Raw genomic sequence first — 17,277 nt, forward strand, 5'->3', positions numbered from 1 at the left:
ACAATAGTAACTGTGTTTCCATTATGAGCTTAAAGCAATCATTAGTGTGTTTATTGATATTAAAACAATACAAATAATCCATATTTTCTTTTTAAAAAAGTGCACCTCAGATGATCCCACTCAGCCACATCAGGCAATGAAGTGTTAATGTTATTAAATGGACAGTAAAGTCAAAATTAAACTTTTATGATTCAGATAGAGCATTCTTTCCTAACAACTTTTCAATTTATTTCTATTATCAAATTTGCTATCTTCTCTTAATATCATTTCTTGAAGAGAATACCTGGATAGGCTTAGGAGCAGCAATGCACTGCTGGGAGCTAGCTGGTGATTAGTGGCTGCTTATATATGCCCATTGTTATGTGTTAGCTCCCAGCAGTGTGTTGCTGCTCATGAGCCATCTATTCAACAATCGATAGCTGGAGAGCTAAGTAAATTTGTTAGATTTTGAACAAAAGTTAATTAGAAACTTGTTTTAAAAGGACCTGAAAAACTAAATTTGTCTCTCATGATTCAGATAGAGAATACAATTTTAAACAACTTTCCAACTGACTTCTATTATCTAATTTGCTTCATTATCTTTGTATCCTTTGTTTAAGAAACAGCATTGCATATGAGTGAGTCAATTTCATGGTGCAGATATGTAGTGGTGGGATTCAAAACTTTTAGCAACAGGCTTCCCTAACTTCTCTGTCTCACCTTACTCGTGGTGCGCCAAAGTTAGAGCTCCACTTGTGATCTCGCCATTATTAGGTAATCTTGTTTTACTTTGGTTTAAATGCATTGAACAGAAAATGCAATTCATTGTGTGCAGATGACAACATATAGGGCTAGATTACAAGTGAAGCACTAATTTAATGTGTGCCCATAAACGGGCAATATTTGTCAGTTTACCAGGCGCACGTTAGTTAACCAGTCATAATGAGTGGCCTGGTTAATCCTACCCCAAGCTCAACTTCTAATACCAGCGCACATTTGCGTGCACTGGTTATTACGAGTGGAGTGCAAATATCGCACTCACAAAAAGATGCAGTTTTGTGCTCCACTCCTTACCCTGGCACATAGTGTCAACATGTTATATTTTAGATTATGGCAAGTTGTAGAGGGGTATATATAATATAAATGCTTTGTGTAAATTACACTCTCAGCAGCCAGCTGGAGCTCATAAACAGCTAAGGCAAGTAAAGCTCAAAATTCTTTTGCGAGCACGATATTTGTGCTCCACTTGTAAATAAAATACAAGCGCACCCAAATGTGCGCTGGTATTATAGGTTGAGTGCAATGCGAACGCAACCTCACGTTCGCATTGCATGGAAGATTTGTGCTCACAAAGAGCGTGCTTCCATAGGGCTCCAATGGGAGCCTTGTTCTGATGCCGATAGACACGGCAGCGTTGGGCAGCATATTTAAAAAAATATATGAATGCAGGTGCATATAAACCATACAAAACATCCAATAGAGACCACACGCACCGGACTTGTTTCAAAACGAAAATCACCGTTTAATGTGACATTTTGGGGTTCCCCCTTTAATCAAACATATACAGTGTAAAATGCAATACATTGTATTGCATTATACACTGTATTATGTTTGATAAAGTGGGAGACCCCGAAACGTCACATTAAACATAGGATGCAATGTAAGGCACTGTTCAGTAATGTTTTTTTTTTTTTAATACCCCACATCCGATTCGCTTCACTTTAACACCTTATAACTGCTTTGTGCTGTTTTATTAATAAAAAAGAAAGATGTTTTATATCTTTTATTTGTAAAAACAAACTATACTCTTTATTTTGGGGGACATTTTTTTAATTAACCAGAGGTCTGACCTCTGGTTAATTTACTGAGAGCAAGAGTTGCTACCACGAGCTTGCGGTAGCATAAATCAGCTACGGGCAAATTTTCTCCTTTACTGGCGCCCATTAAATTAGCGCTCACTTGTAATCTAGCCCTAAATGTGAAACAAGCTCTGGAAGTCAGGGAGGAATAAGGGTGAAAAGGGCAATCACTAGAGGAATAGAAAAAAAGGGTGTGATAAGAAAAGAAAGAATAAAAGATAAATTGGATAACGCCTCTTCCTCTTACCTCTCTAGCTAGTCAGCAATATGATTCTGTAATGGCAGTAAACAAGGAATGATGGGGCAATACTGAAAGCTAGAAGAAATAAAAAAGAGTGAAGGGAGAGGCACAGAGAAACAAGGTTAACCCTCCCCGCCACTTATTAAAATACCCCCAGGAATAGGCCCTCAAGCGGAAACTAGTATAATAAGTCTTATAAGTGGTATATGTATATATAGAAAAATATTCTAATAAAGGCCCGGAGAAACCCTCGGTATCATTGCAATATTATCCCATGACACAGGAGCAACAGTTGTCAACCTCATTAGGCAACAATATGTCTAAAATTATGGGCCAAATAGGTACTCTAACTTTGATTAACTACAGAGGTGAGAAAACCCCCCAAAACAATTAGCATAGTCTATAGCACTGGTTTTCAAACCTGTCCTCAGGCCTTTTTAACAGGCCACATTTTGAGGATATCTGAACTGGAGCACATGTAAAATAATCAGCTGCTTAGTAAACATGGTTATTTTACCTGGTCTAGAGTACAAATTATCACATGTGGTACCAAGGCCAGGCAGAATCCACAGTATCAAGGTTTCAATAAGTTCCACAGGCAGATAAGTTGTAGTCCCCATACCTTCATAGCAGGAAGAAGTGACTGAGGATAAAAAGAGCGGAATAGCAACATTGGGAGAAAGAGGAAATGGAAAAATATGGTCAAGTCTTCCCCTTGGGCAATGGTTAAGGTTTAGATGGTGATGAGAGCAGTCTAATCTTTGTTTTTTTTTTAGGCCTTGGGGTTGCAACTCTGGTCTGCAGCTCAGAGTTTCAAGGCGGTATTAACTTGTGTGTTGGGGCTGGATCTGAGGTATCCTGCAAAAGGTTACACTGAAGCAGGTCTCTGGCTTGTTGTGGGGAGGCTGTGTACATATTTTCTCTCTTATAATGATGATAGTCCATAGGGCTCCATAATGTGGGATATAATTGGTCCCACTAGGAGGAGGCCAAGAACCCACAAAAGAGCTTAAATTCCCTCCCATCTCTCCTCAGTTCTATTTTTTGGGCCTCCAGGAGAAAGGTTGAGAATAGAGGTGTTAAAGCTACTTGCTTATAGATTAATGATTGGGAGCTCAGACCAATGTGAGACCCTTAGCCCTTGGACTTATCATTCACAAAGAAGACAGACGAGGTTTCAAGCAAGCTGAATGATACAGGGACATAGGAATACCCTGTTATGTGAGCAGTATCTTCCTATGGGATTTCAGCCACAACTACCCTAAGGCGTTGCAGGGACTTGTCCTTAGCCTCCCTCTGGGGGACTCAGATATTCTCTAACGGTACCTGTACTAGCACTGGATGTGCTCTCTACTGGATACTGCTGCAGCTTGGTGCTTGGTAAGTCGGTGGAGGGGTGCAACCTCAGGTAAGTGACTTGCCACAGCACAGACACAGCCCAGAGACTATTAGAAGGTACTCTGACATAGGTACAGCATAGCCCGGGGACTTGCTCTCTTTCTGACACATATTTTTTCCAATTTCAGGTACCTGACTGGCCTAGGTCACTTTTGAGATATACCTACGGTAATAGTGCTCATTTTATCCTTTGGCAGCCCTTGAACCCCCTAATTTTTCAATTTTAATTATATTGGTGAATAGTCCTTTAAGAGAACCATTAAATGTCAGTAGTAGCCCCCTGTATGTAACTCAGGGGGCTACTACTGTCTTTACCCCTTAGTTTAAAAATAGCTTGCCCAAGGGTATGGCAGAATATTAAGCAGCTATTATTGAGTTTCATACTCTTTTTAAACTCTCTGCTTATAAGATCCTATATGCTGTATTTATCATAGTTATCAGTGGGGTATTCACCTTTTCCTAAGTGTGCAGGATTGATAACGTGCTCAGAACTGGGACAAGGTTTTTTTCTCCTAAGAAGGAAGGGACTTTCAGACCATCTTAGACTTAAAAACCCATAAACAAAATCCTAAGGGTTTGCAAATGTTAACCCTTAATCCAACAGGGTCAATGCCTATTAAAACCTTAAGGATGCAAACCTGCACATCTTTATCCACAAGGATCATCAATTGCTAAGGTTTGCATTCCTAGACAAACACTATCATTTGTTGTTCTTACATTAGGTCTGAATACAGCTTCTCACATCTTTATAATGGTGCTAGGAGCATTGTTGGTGATCAGAGCTCAGGGGTCTGAATTGCCCCTTATCTGGATGATATCTTAGTGCACGGTCCTTCCCTGCATCTATCTATTGCTCATACCCAAAGGTTACTGTCTTTCCTCCAAGACTATTGATGGAGAATCAATGTTCCAAAGAACTCTATATCTCCAACTATAAGGGTGTTTTTTCTAGGAATCCTTATAGATTATGTCCTAATACGTCTATTCCTAACAGAATCACACAGTATAAAACTTTAGAAGGCATGTCTGTCTCTGCAACGTGCTTCATTTCCATCAGTAGCTCAACGCATGGGGGTAGTGGGTTTTATGGTTGCGGCTTTGGACGCTGTTTTTGTTGCCTACCTCCACTTGCGACCCCTTTGTCTGTCTATGCTCAATTAAAAGTCAAAGATTTATCTGCAATTGGAATAGCAGATTGCTCTGTACGTGTCCGCCAGACAATCTCTCTCTTGGTGGAAAGGTCCTTCTTTGACTCATGGGGAGTCCTTTCTTCACCTATCGATGACAGATGGCTGTCTTTCTGGCTGTGGTACGGTCTGGATTTCTCAAAGAGCGCAAGGCGTTTGGTCACCTCTGGAGGCGAGGTTACCAATCAACATTCTGGAACTCTGAGTGATTCTTCTGGCTCTTCAGTCCTGGATCCTCTTAAAAGTGGAAATGTTTATCCGTTGCCAGTCGGACAATATCACGGCAGTGAGCTACATTAATCATCAAGGGGGTACCCGCAGTCCACTGGCTATGCAAAAAGTGTCCTAAATTTTGTCTTGGGCAGAGAGTAACCAATGTTCCCTGTCAGCAGTTCACATTCCAGGAGTGAAGCGGATTATCTCAGCTGTCTGTTGGCCCATTCATGAGAGTGGTCTCTCCATCAGGACATCTTTGATCAATTAGTAATCAAATGGGGTCTACTGGACATAGATCTGATAGCCTCCAATCTAATTCACAATCTTCCAATGCATTGTGCAAAATCAAAGAGATCCAAAGGCTCAAATGCTAGATCCTAGGCATGCCCATGGATTATTCATCTAGCATACCTTTTTACTTCTGTCTGTTCTACTTCCAAGAGAAATTGCTTGAATCAAACAGGAGTAAGCTTTGTTAATCTTGATTGCTCCAGCCTGGCTCCTCAGAATATAATATGATAATCTAGGGCAGATGTCCTCTTCTCCACCGTGGCTTCTTCCTCTAAGAGAAGATCTATTCCCATCAGGATCTAAAATTTTAAAGTTTAATGGGTGGAGATTGAACACCTAGTTTTAAAACAGAGGGTCAGAAAACCGTTACCCAAAAAAATTATCATAAACTTTAGAGGGCATACTTTGAATGGTCATCTCCCAGAGGTTTTTCTTGGTATTCCTTTAGGATTCCTAGAATTTTACAGTTTTTACAAGATGATTGTAATGCTCTAACTTACTGCCCCTTTAAGTATGGCCCTCCTCCTTCAGCCTATTTAAGCAAGCACTTCCTCTAACACTCTGCTTAGGTATCTTCAATTGCAGAGAGTTTCCTTCCTGTGCAACTTACTGAAGCCAATCAACTACAGACTGCTGTTGCTCCTCAGTCTGTATCAGCTGCTAACTTAAAGGAGCTGCAGCCTTTTTCACTGCTTCTGGATTCACTTTCAGTTTCTCTATAACAGCAGGACACTCCACACTGAAGCTGCATTGTTCCTCTCCTGCTGTCTGGAAAAGCCTTTAACCTTAACTACTGAATTACTGCTGGCAATCACTGCTCTTATGATCTCCTATACAGGACTGCATTCCTTCCATAAGATAAGTTGTTTCCCTTACAATCTATGCTTATGTGTGCTGCTCATTAACTCTCACAAAGTCTGTGCTTGCTATAATATGTAATACAACAAATCTTACTAGTTCTTTTTGCTAACAGCACACACACTAATCATCAACTTGTTATAACCTGTTGCTTAAATGGACTGCAATTAACAAACTTTGTCTCTAACTGTTATTGATGAACTACTAATCTAAAACAGAGATTGTTTGTTTATTTTTCCATTAATCTCATGGCAGCCCCTGTGTTCAGATAATATTTCACATCTACCCACAACATTAGTATCAGCTGCTAGCCAGCTAACCCTTAATTAACCAACTATTGCTAGCAGTCTTGTCTGTTCTCTCAGACTCTGACTGCTACTGATAGTTAAATCAAATTGCACTTTCCTATGGTGTGGCCTCTTGTCAATGATTCCACTCTAACAACAACTGCTAACAAACTCTGATATGACAGAATACCTAAGCCCAAAATAATAAAAAATATATATATATATATATATATTTCTATATATATATATTGTGTAAAAAAAAAAAAAAACAACAAAAAAAAAAACAAACAAAAAAACTTTTGGATTGTGTTTTCTTAATTTACATTTAAGCAACATGGAACCTGCTGAAATGAACACACACATTCTGAATTTGACTCACACAGTTGACATACTTACCCAGGGCCTGCAGGGCCTACAACATGAGTTTCAACATTTAAAAGCAACTCTTACTACATTAACCTCTACTCACAACATCCCAGAGGCCCCTGAACCCTCAATTAGCCCCCCAGATACATTCTCTGGGGACAGATCCCAATTTAAAGATTTTAAAATTGCATGTACTCTATTGTTTATGATGAAACCAAAAACTTACCATTCTGAGCACATTAAAGTTTGTACAGTCATATCATACCTACGTGGGGATGCCAGAACCTGGGCTAACGCCTTTATTGAAAACCAAGAGCCAATCCTAAATTCTTTGCAACAATTTTTCTCAGCAATGTCATCATTATACCAGGATATGGATAGTCAATTCACAGCAGAAACTGCTCTAAGGGCAGTCAAACAAGGGAAAAGACCAGTTGAAGATTATGTTATAGAATTTAAAAAATGGGCCCGTGACTCACAGTGGAATGATATTAGTCTGAGAAATCAGTTTAGATTTAACCTCTCTGAGAACCTCAAGGATGAACTCTCAAGGACAGAGCTACCCCCCACTCTTGAAGAACTTATTAAAACAGCTACCATCATCGATAGAAGACTCAGGGAAAGAAGAGCAGAACATTCCCATTTGGAACAGTCCTATAAGAGAAAGAGAAGACCACACCAGGATTCAACCCCTCAAGCCAATCCGCCTGTACCTATGGAAAAAAGTGTTATCCGTGGTCCTCTCACATCTGAAGAAAGGCGTAGGAGAAAGCTCCAAAACCTATGCCTATACTGTGCTGCAAGTGACCATGAAGTCCGCTCATGCCCAGTCCTAAATAAAAAAAATATTGGTACCTGCCTCCATTCAGTATCTTGTTTCTCTACACACTCCCCACATTCTGCTTATTGTACACTTCCCGTGTCTGTACAGTGGGACAAAAAGCTGCTACATCTAGAAGCAATTATTGACTCTGGAGCCTCTGCTAACTTCATAGATTCATCTGTGTTACAAGTTAATGAAATTCCTTCTGTTAAGAAATCTACTCCTGTGTCTCTCAGAATCTTTGATGGCTCCCTTGTCCCTAATGGTCCTATTACACATAACACAATACCATTACAAATGTGCTCTACCTCTGGACATACTGAACATATAACTTTTGACGTTATCTCTTCGCCCTTTTACCCTTTAATTCTTGGTTTACCCTGGTTAAGACTACATTGCCCTTCCATATCTTGGGATAGCCTACATGTGAATTTTAACTCTGACTACTGCAGTAAAACCTGTCTACAGCACCACCTACTACTACAGCCTTCTACTAATGTATTACCTGAACAGTACCAAGATTTCCATGATGTGTTCAGTAAAAAGGAAGCTGAAAGCCTGCCTCCCCATCGTCCTTATGATTGCCCTATCGACCTATTACCCGGCTCTAGTGTTCCTTACGGGCATGTCTACTCCTTGTCCGAACCAGAACTCGCTCAACTCAAGACCTACATAGATGATAATCTACGCAAGGGATTTATAAGACCGTCTACCTCTCCAGCTGGGGCTGGTATGTTTTTTGTGAGAAATAAAGATGCCACCATTCGCCCTATTATAGATTACAGGCTTCTGAATAAAATAACTATAAAAAATAGGTACCCTCTTCCACTCATTCCTGACCTAGTGGAGAGGTTACAAAAGGCCAGAATTTTCACAAAACTTGATCTGCGGGGTGCCTACAACTTAGTGCGAATCAAGAGTGGTGATGAATGGAAAACAGCCTTCCGCACTAGATATGGCCTCTATGAGTACTTGGTGATGCCTTTTGGGCTTTGCAATGCCCCCGCCACTTTTCAGTTTTTTGTTAATGATATCTTTCGAGACCTATTGGATATTTGTGTCGTCATCTATTTAGATGATATCCTCATCTATTCATCTTCAGAAGAAGAACACATTAAACACGTCCGATGGGTCCTTGCCAGGCTTCAAACACACCGTCTGTATGCAAAGCTAGAGAAATGTACATTCCACTCTCAAAATATCAGTTTCCTAGGTTATAAGCTTACACCGGGTGAGATCCGAATGGAGGATGATAAGATTAAATCCATACTCAACTGGCCTACTCCTATTGATAAGAAATCACTACAACGTTTCCTTGGTTTCTCAAATTTCTATAGAAAATTCATAAGGAACTACTCGCACATTGTTAAACCTTTAACAAGACTCACTGGTACCACTACAGGATTCACATGGGACTCTGAAGCCCAACATGCCTTTGACAAACTTAAAAATGCCTTCACCTCTGAGCCTATACTTAAATTACCTGACCCTACTCTACAGTACATATTAGAGGTAGATGCCTCTGATTACGCAATTGGTGCTATACTTTCCCAAAGGACTTCCATCAGTACTCCAGTGCATCCCGTCGCCTATCACTCTAGAACTCTCACATCAGCCGAAATGAACTACCCTATCGCTGAAAAGGAGTTGCTGGCTATTAAGGTCGCTCTTGAGAACTGGAGACACCTATTGGAAGGCACTGACTTGCCCATTTTAATTTACACTGACCATCGTAACCTAGAATACCTCAAAACCACCAAAACTTTGTCATCTAGACAAGTTAGGTGGAGTCTTTTTTTTGATAGGTTTAACTATCTAATTACCTACCGTCCAGGTAGTGCCAATGGTAAAGCTGACTCGCTCTCCAGGATGTTTCCCAGGCCTCATTGTGCCACCACAACTACTATAATACCCACAGAACGAATTATAGCTCTCGTAGCTGATTTTCCCTCAAGGATAAAACAAGCTTTGCTCAATGACCACTCCCTTCCGTCTTCGCATACTCTTACAAAAGGATCTGATCAGTTACTCTATAAGGAAGATAAATTATATATCCCAACTGAGTTACGTCTTGAAATTCTCCAAACAATACATGACAACCCATTGTCTGGACACCCTGGACATTACAAAACCCTAGAACTCCTAAAAAGGAACTTCTGGTGGCCAAATATGTACAAAACAGTTTATGACTATATCAATACATGTACAGTTTGTGCAACCTCTAAACGACAGAGAGTTCCTCCATATGGACTTATTATGTCTTTACCTATTCCAGAGAAACCTTGGAGCTCCATTTCAATGGATTTTGTGGTTGACTTACCCCCTTCTGCAGATTACACCACCATCCTGGTGGTTATTGATCAATTCACTAAGATGGTACACTTTGTTCCTTTAACCGAACTTCCAACTGCTCTAAAAACTGCACACATTTTCATTGAAAATATTGTACGTCTGCACGGTTTACCTAGCACCATCACTTCTGACAGGGGCGTACAATTTACCTCCAAATTTTGGAGAGAGCTATGTAGACTCCTCTCCATCCAGAACAACTTCACTAGTGCTTACCATCCCCAATCAAATGGACTTTCAGAAAGGACTAATCAGTGGTTGGAGCAGTTCTTGCGTTGTTACTGTTCTCATTTACAAGATGACTGGTCTACATTCTTGCCTTTGGCGGAGTTCTCCTTCAATAACACTCTCAGTTCCACTACTAAACTTACGCCTTTCTATGCCAACTATGGCTATCATCCAACTTTTCATTTCTTAAAACCTGACTCCAGCTATAATCCGACTGTCACAGAAACCCTAAATACCATCAAATCCGGATTCGAAGTTATACGCTCAAATATTAAAATAGCACAGTTAAGACAAAAACGATACTTTGACCTACATCAACGCCATCCGCCAACTTTTAAGGTTGGTGACAGGGTTTGGTTATCAACCAAGAACTTAAAACTTGGAACTCCTTCAAAGAAACTCAGCGCCTTATTCATTGCTCCTTACTCCATCGCTAAGGTGATAAACCAAAATGCTGTACGCTTGACACTCCCAGCACATCTCCATATTCATCCAACCTTCCATGTTTCTCTCCTTAAACCATACCTAGAGAACAAGTTTCCTGGGAGATCTCTTCCTCCTCCTGCTCCAGTTGTGATAGATGGTGATTTGGAATATGAGGTTGATCAAATATTGGACTCTAGATTGTGTAGAGGGAGACTCCAATACTTAGTCAGATGGAAGGGTTATGACTCGTCTGAAGATTCTTGGATTCCCGTCTCTGACCTGAGAGCCCCTCGTCTTCGTTCTGACTTCCACAAACGTTACCCTCTCAAACCCTCGCAGCCCTGAGGTCTGCCTTACTCGGGGGGTCCTGTAATGCTCTAACTTACTGCCCCTTTAAGTATGGCCCTCCTCCTTCAGCCTATTTAAGCCAGCACTTCCTCTAACACTCTGCTTAGGTATCTTCAATTGCAGAGAGTTTCCTTCCTGTGCAACTTACTGAAGCCAATCAACTACAGACTGCTGTTGCTCCTCAGTCTGTATCAGTTGCTAACTTAAAGGAGCTGCAGCCTTTTTCACTGCTTCTGGATTCACTTTCAGTTTCTCTATAACAGCAGGACACTCCACACTGAAGCTGCATTGTTCCTCTCCTGCTGTCTGGAAAAGCCTTTAACCTTAACTACTGAATTACTGCTGGCAATCACTGCTCTTATGATCTCCTATACAGGACTGCATTCCTTCCATAAGATAAGTTGTTTCCCTTACAATCTATGCTTATGTGTGCTGCTCATTAACTCTCACAAAGTCTGTGCTTGCTATAATATGTAATACAACAAATCTTACTAGTTCTTTTTGCTAACAGCACACACACTAATCATCAACTTGTTATAACCTGTTGCTTAAATGGACTGCAATTAACAAACTTTGTCTCTAACTGTTATTGATGAACTACTAATCTAAAACAGAGATTGTTTGTTTATTTTTCCATTAATCTCATGGCAGCCCCTGTGTTCAGATAATATTTCACATCTACCCACAACATTAGTATCAGCTGCTAGCCAGCTAACCCTTAATTAACCAACTATTGCTAGCAGTCTTGTCTGTTCTCTCAGACTCTGACTGCTACTGATAGTTAAATCAAATTGCAGTTTCCTATGTCAATGATTCCACTCTAACAACAACTGCTAACAAACTCTGATATGACAATGATCTTGACAAGGGTTTGTCTGCTAGCTCCATAAAAAGGTAAAATTTCTGGTTTATCTGTTCTTTTTGTAGGAAAGTTAGCTAAACTTCCTGATGTCAGACTTTTGACTAGGCACTAGTAAGAATTAGGCCAGTTTTAAGTCCTATTTCACCACCCTGGAATTTGAATTTAGTTCTTTCTGTTCTACAAGGTCCTCCTTTTGAACAAATACTGTTATGCTGAGTTTGGTTTTAGATAGGATCTGTTTTTCCAGAGTTAAGGTATAGCATGGAAGTAATATAAATAAGTGTAGCCAGCTAATGTCACCAATATAAACTTTTATATAAGTTCCAATAAATGGCAAGATATTCTAATAACACCTTAATCAAGATTAGGTATTAATAAAAGTGAACACAAACCTTGCGCTGCAAAGTGTTAAACAAATATTGTTTTGTACAATTGTTATGACACAGATTAGATCAAGGATACTGGTTAGCAAATAAAGAAGCAGAGTAAGAAGGCTTATGTGAGAGAAGGGGTTAACCTGTTAAACGACATGTTAGGCAGATAGTGTTAGATGCGTATATGGTTTGTTGCAAGTAGCGCTACAAAGTTTCTAGATACAAGTATCGATCTTACATTATCCGGACTTACTTCTAGGGTAAGTATACGTCTAGCGACAGGCACCAGTGCTGGAACAGAGCCAATTCCTACCGCAGCGTTACTGGGGAAGGCAAGACGCTGACTTGATGATCCTCGCTTGAACCGGAAGGCGTGATGCAGGTCGGAAGAGGGTGTGATAGTCAGAGGCTCCGTGAGGCGAGGAGCTGCGTATCCTCAGCGCAGATTTTGTTACTGAAAGGTAACTCCACAAAGGTGCAGGTTGAGGAGGCTGCAACTCAAAATCAGATAGGGTTCAAACTGGTATCTATAATTTCTTAGGATAACTTCCTTTCAGGAAATTAGACTTAGGAGCAAGTATTACACAGCATATGCAACACAAACATTACCAAGCAATTTGGAGAAGCCAGGGGCGTGCTTAAATAGGGAGAGGCAATAAAAGAACCAAACCCCCATTTAAAGAAACAGTATTCTTACAGTACCCCCCACACAAGGAACGCCAGAGGTGTTCAAGAAGAGGGTCTATCCGGAAACCTCCGGTGAAAAAGTGATACCTACTGATCAGCATGTAGGTTGGCCGCGGGTTCCCAAGAGTTCTCATCATGGGGGTAACCCTTCCAATGTACAAGGTACTCCAGAGTACGGCCACGTTTTCTGGAATCTAGAATGCGGGAGACCTCATATTCTGGTAGATCTAATAGGTTAGTAGGTGGTATCTGCAGAGCTTCACCTCTAAGGTTGCGGTAAGGTTTTAGGAGTGAGACGTGAAATGTCGGGTGAACACGCATGGTTGCTGGTAGAACGAGAGTAACAGCGTTTTGGTTCACTATTTTACTTATTGCAAACTGTCCTATGTACAAAGAGGTAAGCTTCCTGGAAGGAACGTGCAGATTCAAATTCCTTGTTGAGAGCCACACTTTATCACCTATTTGGTATGCAGGAGGTTCTGTTCTTCTGAGGTCATAATAATGTTTTTGGTTGTTGAGCTTCTTGGATGTTATTTCTCAAAACCTCATGTATGTGGGAAAGATTTCTATTGAGTTGTTCAACATTCAATATCTTGTTTGAAGACTCGGCGAAAGGATGGAAAGTGGGGTTGTACCCATAGTTTGCATAAAACGGTGAACATTTAGTAGAGGAATTGACTGAATTGTTATACGCAAACTCTGCATATGGTAGATAATCAGCCCATTTATCTTGTTGCTGGTTGAAATGTGATCGTAAATACTGCTCTAGCCACTGGTTGGCTCCCTCAGTTTGCCCGTTTGACTGAGGGTGAAATGCAGTACTGAGTCTTTGGTTTATTCTTAATTGGAAGCACAGCTCCTTCTGATGTTATTGAAGTCGGTAACCCATGAAGTTTCACAACGTTCGTCAGGAAGAGGTGTGCTGTAGTTGAAGCTGTAGGTAGCTTTTGTGTAGGAATAAAATGAGCCATATTTGTGAATAAATCTATTATGACTAGTATGGTTGTATAGCCCGAAGAAGATGGTAATTCGACAATATAATCCATAGCTATATCAGTCCACGGTCTAGTCTGTATTGGTAAAGAGAGTAGGAACCCATATGGTTTTTTATGCTGAGTCTTTGTTTGTTCACAAATAGGACATGATTTCACATAGCTGGAAACAACATGAGACATTCGTGGCCACCAGAAGTTACTTTGTAATAACTGTAAAGTTTTCTTTTCCCCGGGATGGTTTGAGAGAATCGAATCATGGACGAGGTTTAAAACTTCATTGTGGAGTTCAGGGGGTATATAAAGCAATTGATCATGATAATATAATCCATCATGATGTTTCTGCAAGTTCTGTATGGGTTTTTTAGTATCTTGATCTTGAGCAGTACGTAGTTGTTGTAGAAATGTGTTGTTTACGGCTACTATATGTGACTTTGGAATCACCATAGTGGGAGAAGGTATTCTAGAGAGAGCATTGGGTTTACTATTCCGGGATCCAGGTCTGTGTATTATGAGATAGTGGAATCTGGCGAAATAGAGGCTCCAGCGGACTTGTCGTGCAGAAAGTGTTCGGGTGGTCTGTAGGTATTCCAAGTTTTTATGGTCTGCGTAAATAATGATGGGTTTTTCTGTGCCTTCCAAGAGATGCCTCCAATGTTCTAATGAGGTTTTGATGGCCAAAAGCTCCTTTTCACTGATGGGATAGCGGAGTTCAGCAGGGGACATAGTCCTGGAGTAGTACGCAATAGGATGCATAGGGAAGTCCAAAGACTTACGTTGGGAGAGGATTGCACCTATTGCATGATCACTAGCATCCACCTCCAGGATGTATTGTAACTTATGATCTGGAAAATGGAGGATAGGTGCAGAGGTAAACTTATGCTTCAATACCTCAAAAGCATGTTGTGCCTGGGGAGTCCAGTGAAACTTTTCAGTTTTTCCCCTTAACCTTGTTAAAGGCTTTACAATACCAGAGAATCCCTGTATAAATTTTCGATAAAAATTTGAAAAACCCAGAAATCTTTGGACCTGTTTCTTGGAGTTAGGAGTGGGCCAGTTAGTGATTGCTGATATCTTGTTATCCTCCATTTGTATACCCTCTGGACTAATTTTGTAGCCCAGGAAGGATAACTTGGTTGTGTGGAATATACATTTTTCCTGCTTTGCGAATAATTGATGCTTCCTGAGCCTATCCAAAACAATTTTAACATGAATTATATGTTGCTCTAAAGTATCCGAATATATTAAAATGTCATCTAAATAGATGATAATAAACACATCTAGTAAATCATGAAAAATATCATTAACAAAAAACTGAAAGGTTGCAGGGGCATTAAGTGCCCGGTAGTCAATGATTGGGCGTAGGGTGTTATCCTTGTTGCGGACAAAAAATATGCCTGCACCTGCTGATGAGGTGGAGGGTGTAATGAAGCCTTTCCTAACATTCTCATCGATATATTCTTTGAGATGTTGTAGCTCAGGCTGAGATAAGGGGTATACATGCCCTACAGGAATAGGTGAACCAGGAATAAACTCAATGGGACAATCATAGGCCCTATGCGGAGGTAAAGATTCTGCCTCCTTTTTACTAAAAACATCAGTGTAATCTGAGTATTGTTTCTTGATAGTGTCTTCAGAAGTGGATGCTATGGTGTGGTCAGAAAAACATTTTCTTTTACAATAATCAGAATCTAAGTAGATAGTTAAGGTGTCCCAATGTATAGTTGGCTGATGGAGCTTTAGCCACGTCAACCCCAGTACTACCGGGAATAAAGGGAAATAGGTGACATCAAATGTTATATATTCTTTGTGTCCGTCCCTAGTGTTAAGTAATAAAGGAGTTGTTTGGTGTGTGATAGGCTCTTTAGAGGAAGAAGTACCATCAAAGACTCACAAAACAACCTGAATTAACTTTTTAACAGTGGGTATTTTATTTACAGTGATAAATGAAGAATCAATAAACACTCCTGAGGCCCCAGAATCCAGAATGGCTGTGACTTCAATCTGGTGATATTCCCACTGTAATGCAATAGAGAGATGACAGTATTGGGAAATAGAGAGATTACAACCTGTGCTGTTTTGAATAGAGTTATGGTTACCTTTTTTATTCTTTGCCAAGGTGGGGCAGTCTTTTACTTCATGACACTTTGTACCACAGTACAAACATAAATTCAGCAATCTTCTCCTGGCCTTTTCTTCAGGCTTCAGGGGGCCAAACCCACATCCATTGGTTCAGCGTTAGTAGTCGGTGGGTATGTAGGTGTAGGAGAGTAGGATTTGTGTCTCTGTGGTTCTAGAAAACCTTTTCTCCAACATTGGTGTGTCCGGTCTACGGCGTCATCCATAACTTGTGGGAATATTCTCCTCCCCAACAGGAAATGGCAAAGAGCACAGCAAAAGCTGTCCATATAGTCCCTCCCAGGCTCCGCACCCCCAGTCATTCTCTTTGCCGCTCTGAACAAGTAGCATCTCCACGGAGATGGTGAAGAGTATGTGGTGTTTAGTTGTAGTTTTTATTCTACTATCAAGAGTTTGTTATTTTAAAATAGTGCTGGTATGTACTATTTGCTCTGAAACAGAAAAAGATGAAGAGTTCTGTTTGTGAGAGGAGTATGATTTTAGCAGCAGTAACTAATATCGATTGCTGTTCCCACACAGGACTGTTGAGATGTGATAACTTCAGTTGGGGGGAGCAGTTGGCAGACTTTTCTGCTTAAGGTATGACTAGCCATATTTCTAACAAGACTGTGTAATGCTGGAAGGCTGTCATTTTTCCCCTCATGGGGATCGGTAAGCCATTTTCTTAGTCTCAAACAGAATAAAGGGCTTAATATGGGCTATAAAACTGGTAGACACTTTTATGGGCTAGATCGATTGCTTTATTTAGGCATTTTATACAGTTTGATGTTGAAATTCACACTTTATAACTTTGGGGAACGTTTTTTTACGTCAGGCACTGGTTAGACACCTTCTCAGTCAGGAAGGGCCTTCTCTGTAGTAGGCAGAGCCTCATTTTCGCGCCAATACTGCGCAGTTACTTTGAGAGCAATACATGCAGCTGCATGTGTGTGGGTCTGGAATTAGCTGAGAAGGTTCCTAGAAGGCTTCATTTGGTATCGTATACTCCCCTGGGTTTGGTGAAGTCGCAGCAAAGGCTGGGGCTGGGACTGTAAAGGGGTTAAAACTGTAAAAGGCTCCGGTTTCCACATTTTAAGGGTTAACAGCCTGAAATTTGGGGTGCAATGCTTTGAATGCTTTAAGACACTGTGGTGAAAATTTGGTTAAAATTGAACAATTCCTTCATAGTTTTTCACATATTCAGTAATAAAGTGTGCCCTGTTTAAAATTTAAAGAGACAGTAACGGTTTTGTTTTAAAACGGTTTTTGTACTTTATTGACAAGTTTACGCCTGTTTAACATGTCTGTGCCTTCAGATAGACTATGTTCTGTGTGTATGGAAGCCAAAGTGTCTCCCCCTTCAAATATATGTGATAATTGTGCTATAG

General features: G+C 40.4%; 1 protein-coding gene across 1 annotated transcript in view; it reads left to right on the top strand.

The window, feature by feature from the left end:
• Positions 1-17,277, top strand: part of LOC128663638 (E3 ubiquitin-protein ligase DTX3L-like) — a 112,372-nt gene that overhangs the window by 56 nt on the left and 95,039 nt on the right. The window lies entirely within an intron of this gene.

Source organism: Bombina bombina, chromosome 1, assembly GCF_027579735.1.
Source record: "Bombina bombina isolate aBomBom1 chromosome 1, aBomBom1.pri, whole genome shotgun sequence".
NCBI classification, from domain to species: domain Eukaryota; kingdom Metazoa; phylum Chordata; class Amphibia; order Anura; family Bombinatoridae; genus Bombina; species Bombina bombina.